Here is a 6,008-nt window from a genome sequence, read left to right on the forward strand (position 1 = left end):
TATTACCCACTGTGTGTGTGTGTGTGTGTATATATATATATATATATATATATATATATATATATATATATATTTGGCCGCTGTGTGACACAGAATGTTGGACTGGATGGGCCATTGGCCTGATCTAACATGGCTTCTCTTATGTTCTTATGTTCTTTTCTAGCTCTACCTGAGGGGCCCAGGCTCAAATGTCTTCATGCAGAGTGTGAACATGTAGCAGTTTCTCTCCAAGATTCCTCACATTGTTTTCCATTTGTTGCCTAGCTGTATTTTCTTTGTTCTTCCTCCATACTTTCTCAAATGGGATTGTGGGAAAAATGCAGAAAGAGGACAACACGATGAGGAAGCTCAGAGAGAAGATGTTGCAGTTCAGCACCCAGAAAATGTTGCAGTTCAGAATTCCATATGCAGGGATGGAATTCTAGCAGGAGCTCCTTTGCATTTTAGGTCACACACCCCAGATGTAGCCAATCCTCCAAGAGCTTACAAGACTCTTTTTTGTAAGCTCTTGGGAGGATTGGCTACATCAGCGGTGTGCGACCTAATATGCAAATGAGCTCATGCTAGAATTCCACCCCTGATCATACATATAGTCTGCCCTTCGGGGTTATTCCCCTGCCCGCTCAAGTTTACTGTGCATAAGCCCCACTGAAAGCAAGAGGTGGAGTTTGTTGCAGCTAACTTGGTCTGGCCTGGATAGCCCAGTCTAGCCAGATGTCACCAGATCTTGGAAGTTAAGGTTTACCCTGGTTAGTACTCGGATAGGAGACAACAAAGGGAAAAGTCCAGGGAAAGTTGCTAACTATGCAGAGGTGGGCAATGGCAAACTACCTCTGAATGTCTCTTGCCTTGTGGACCCTGTGGGTCACCATAAATTCACTGAGACTGGACAGGACTTTACACCCAATCTGTTCTGTCGGTTTCAGTGGGTTTGGTTTTAGCTGGATTAGAGTTCTCATGAGGAGGAGGAGAAAGGAAAAAAAAGGAAGAAGAAGAGGAAGAGATTGGATTTATACCCCGCCCTTTACTACCCAAAGGAGTCTCAAAGCAGCTGGCAATCTCCTTTCCCTACCCCTCCCCACAGCAGACACCCTGTGAAGTAGGTAGAGCTGAGAGAGCTCGAAGAGAAACTGTTCTTGAGAGGAACAGCTCTGTGAGAACTTTTTACTGTCTCAGGGTCACATCAGGAGGTATGTATGGAGGAGTGGGGAATCAAACTTGGTTCTCCCAGATAAGAGTCTGCACACTTAACCACTACATCAAACTGGCTAAGATAGTATGGGTAGTCCAAGATCACTGATTCATCTTCATGGCTGAGCAAAGATTTGAACTTAGGTCACTGATATGGTGTCCCCACCCCAATGATTTCCACTCAGCCTATGCATTTTGGAATGTGAATGTGGTGGCCTGGAACTTATCAGCGGCAAAAAAAGCACACCTAAATAACTGAAAATATTGCTACCCTTCACTGTTATTTCTAGTTTATGGGTACCATTGAAGAGATATGGAGTCCCACTACACTGAGTTTGTGCACGATTGTGGCTGCAACTCATCAGTAGAGCATCTGCTTTAGATATAGAAGGCCCCAGGTTCAATCTCCATCATCTCCAGTTGGAAGGATCAAGTTGTAGATAATTGGAAAGACTTTCTGCCTGAGACCCTGGAGAGCTGCTGACAGTCACAGGAGACAATAACGACTTCAATAGAACAAGGGTCTGACTCAGTATAAGGCAGCTTCAGTGTGCGTCAGTGTGCTCAATGAGAGATATTTAATAGGCAGGAGCAAATCTATGGGACACAAACTCAGAAATGATTGAAAGTGCTATTTAACTGCACATATCTCACCTTTCTGCCTTAAAGGAACTCAAGGTACGTGCTATGATCCTAGGATCCAGGGAGAGCCAGTTTGGTGTAGTGGTTAAGTGTGCGGACTCTTATCTGGGAGAACCGGGTTTGATTCCCCACTCCTCCACTTGCACCTGCTAGCATGGCCTTGGGTCCGCCATAGCTCTGGCAGAGATTGTCCTTGAAAGGGCAGCTGCTGTGAGAGCCCTCTCCAGCCTCACCCACCTCACAGGGTGTCTGTTGTGGGGGAGGAAGGTAAAGGAGATTGTGAGCCGCTCTGATACTCTTCGGAGTGGAGGGCGGGATATAAATCCAATATCTTCTTCTTCTTAGGTCTAGTGAAGCCTACAAGCTCGAGGCAAGCCTATATCATAGTAGCTACAGGGCCTACATTTCCCAGGAGCCCTTCTGTCCCTCTGATTGGGTGGGCAGAATTTTTGTAGGAAAAACTTGCCCAGTGGAGAACAGAGGGGTTGGACCTAGGAGGAAAGAATAAAAGACCTAGCTAGAAAGGGAGGAGTGTTATCTCTAGAAAGGCTGAGCTGGAGCGAGGGCTGCAATAGGAGAGTTCCCTCATCCAAAGGGTGGTGAGTTAGTTGGAATCAGAAGGAAAGGAACATATAGTTGTGTCAGGGCTTTTGTTTTTTCTTTATATCACCTTTACTGTTTTTCCATGTTCACTGTTACACTAAATTTTTTACAACCCCTTGTTTGTTCTTGTCCACTTATAATAAAATTATTGTTTTTATGCTGCCTGGTCTGCACACCTCTTTCATCACAGATAAAAGGTGCTTGCTGAGAAGGAAGAGAGGGGTCGGATGGGTGCTGAGCCCTCCCAGACAGACCCTACCAGAGTGGTGGCAGCCTGTAGAGGCCTTTCCTGGTCCCCTGTTTGTGACAGTGCCATACATCACAGGGTCCCCAAGAGGTCTTCTACTCAGACCCCAACCGGACCAAGTCCTACTTAGCTTCAGTAATGTGGCTGTATCATGCACTCTCCAACCATACTCTGGGGATGCTGAAGATGCCCTGCTCCTCCCATTGACTTCCCACAGTTCAATCATACAGAGGTCTGTAATCACAATGGAAACTTAACTGGCCCTATCCTGCACTATCTGTAATTTACAAGGGAATCAGAAGGAACTGGTGGAAGAAATTCAAATGGCAGGGAAAGAAGACTGCAGAAATCTAAAATGGGAAACTTAGAAGGAACGCAGTGCATTCTAAAGGAGCTTGTCCTTTTTGTAAGGGAATGCGGACTCTGAGCAAGGAAGGAAACTTGTCCTGGTGGACTTTGTGCTTTCAGGAAGAAGTCTTAAAATGACCTAGTCCTAGAGCAATGGTACTCTGAAGATCATGGAGAGTGATGTTGGCAATTCCTGCCAACCAGAAGAAACCCATGATTACTGTATGCCCTGTGTACCACCGCAGTCATGCACAAACAATAAAATATAAGATAACCTACTAAATTTCCAGAGTATTTCTGAGCAACTAGGGTTGTTTTCAGCTACTACTGGTAGTTTTGTTTTATGGGCTAGCATTCAACAGTGGCATGCCCCATTCCACCACTTCATTCAGCGGCATCTGTTGACCCACTAGGGATGCCAGCCTCCAGGTGGGACCTGGGGATCCACTGGAATCACAGTTCTGCAGACTACAGAGATTAGTTCCCATGGAGAAAATGGACGCTTTGGTGGACTCTCTGGCATTGTACCTACCACAGCCCCTGTCCTCCCCAACCTTCAGGAGTTTCCCAACTTAGGTATGGCAAACCAGGGAACTCCAAAGCATCCGTTTTCTCCAAAGGAATTTCTTTCTGTAGTCTGGAGATGAACTGTAATTCCTGGGGATGCCCAGGTCTCACCTGAAGGCTGTCACCCGTACAATAGTTTTATCTTGGGCCCACAATATCAAATTGTCCACTTTCTTGGAATGTGGGTCAGGTGTCACAAGGGAACAGTACTCAGAAGAGCCACAGGTGGTACATCAAAGAGACTCATGGAGTATCATTAACCTAGAGCAAATCCTGACCTGAGATGCAACAAGATCAAAGGCCAGTAAAGGCCAAGGATCTACTGTACTACAAGGTGGCAAAGACCTATGAAATGCCAGCCACTGAGTACCTTCCCTCTCAAATGTGCCATCTGAAATAGGCCACCTAGCCTGCCTAATAGTAGCCCAGCCTCAGAAGCATCTGATTAATCTCAGACTTTTCCCTGCGTGCTTTCAGAGTTGTCTGTAACCAGCAAGTGGACAGACACACGCCCACCAATACACAGCCTTGGAATTGCAATATTCTGTATGTGCCGTTTCTTATGAGTGAACGAGATGCACGGTGCAAATGGTACAAACAATCAAAGCAACAACAGGCAACAGTATTTCTTGCTTGGCTCTTTACAGCATTACATCAGTGCAGCAGCAGCTGCACCGCCACCAGCAAAGTAGAGGGGGAAAACACACGTGACTCACATTTGGCCTACAACTCCCATGTTGCAACTGAGCATGCCGCTATTTTTAACCCTTTATTGGGCCTCGAGGTGTACTCCAGCAATCAGCAGGATGTGAGTCAAGTTAATTAAACCGCAGCAAAGGAGCTGGTTAGCAAAGTATGAAACCACGTCACACACACACCCCCAGTCAGTACTGTGGGCCCCCTCCCTTCCCACCCCTGGTCCAGCTTACGCTCTACAGTTCTGTTTAGTAGAGGTTACAGGGAGACAGTCGTTGTTTCACACACTTTGGCCCATTTCCGGCACAGTCAAGTTCACCAAGTTCACAAGGCATGGTTCTTCATGTAAAAACACAGAGTCGACTTGGAAGCCAGTTCAAATCCCACGTGTATCATTGGCTGGCTTTGGGGCAACTAAATCCCATTTGACGCTGCTACAAAGCCCAGCATATGCGTAGAACGATAAGAACACCGTCCTAACACACAGGGCTGCTGTGAAAACTCAGTTTCCTCTGGCCCTACGCAAAAGAGTCAGATGCTACCAAAACTACTGTATATTGTGATGATGGCCAGTTTCTTACTTTGACACAGAACCCCGAATCGTGGCTTGCAAATAAGAACGCCATGTCACGTCACTCGCCGTGTCGTGTTACTTGTGTAGGGGAAAGGGGAGGGATGGGATCTGGTTGCAAACTACTGAGAGGACTGTCACTTTATGGATAGTCCTTAAGGTCAGCTTCAATGTCACTCGTGTTAAACCTGCTTGTCCGAATCCATTCAGAGGATCAAGCCCCCCCCCCCCGGCAGGCGCTCCAGGGGGCTGCCCACCTGCAGAAGCATCAGAATACTAAGACGAGAAGCAATCCAGGTAAAAAGCACAACTGACAACGGAGGCTGGAGCGGATGGGAGAAGGTAGCCGCGGCGTCGTGACCGGCTTCGCAAAACACCAGCAGGAAGCGCAGGCAGAGACTCCAGAGGGCAACTGGAAGCCTTGCGAGAGAGGAGCGCGGCCCCCCTCCTTCCACGGCTCCAATGGCCAGCGCAGATGACATCATCCTATAGCGAATGACGCAGGTTCTATTTTTAAGGGGCCAATGGGAGGGCTGGTGTGGCGGTCACGTGGGCGTGGAAGGTTACTTAGTGTCAGCCTAATGACAGGCGTATCAAAGGGAGGCGCGCGCTGCCGGGGTTGGGTCTTGCGCGGAGACAGGCGCGCGTGTGTTGGTGTGGACGCGCGTGAGGGACGGGGCTGCACAGGCGCTTTGCCCTGTATGCGCTGCTGCGGTGCACGGGCGGCGTCGGCAGCAGCAGCAAGCTAGGGAAGGGAACAGAAGGAGGGGCCTTGCTCTCGCTGCTGTTCGGTCCGAGCTATGCACCTGCTGGCACCTGCGGCGGCGGCGCCCTAAGTCGGCCTGCTGGGCGCCAAGGAGACGGCTCCGCGCGCGGCGTTGCCCTTCGTGCCCCATGGCGGTGCAGCCAGGCCCTGGCCACCCGTTTGCCCCCGGCGTGGCTTCCGCGCAGCGAGCCCCCTGCCCCGGCGGCCGAGCGTGAGCCGTTGCTGCTAGGAGGCCTCCCGAGACTCGTGGGGGGGAGCCGTTGAGAGCGCCGGGGGCGCAGGTTGGCTGGTCCCAGCCTTCCACGGACTTCGCAAGGAGTCGCGCTCGCTGTTGCTTCCTCGCCTTGCTTGCGAAGTTGGGGCGGGGAGGGGTCCCC

The sequence above is a fragment of the Heteronotia binoei genome, chromosome 1 (genome assembly GCF_032191835.1).
Source record: "Heteronotia binoei isolate CCM8104 ecotype False Entrance Well chromosome 1, APGP_CSIRO_Hbin_v1, whole genome shotgun sequence".
NCBI classification, from domain to species: Eukaryota; Metazoa; Chordata; class Lepidosauria; order Squamata; family Gekkonidae; genus Heteronotia; species Heteronotia binoei.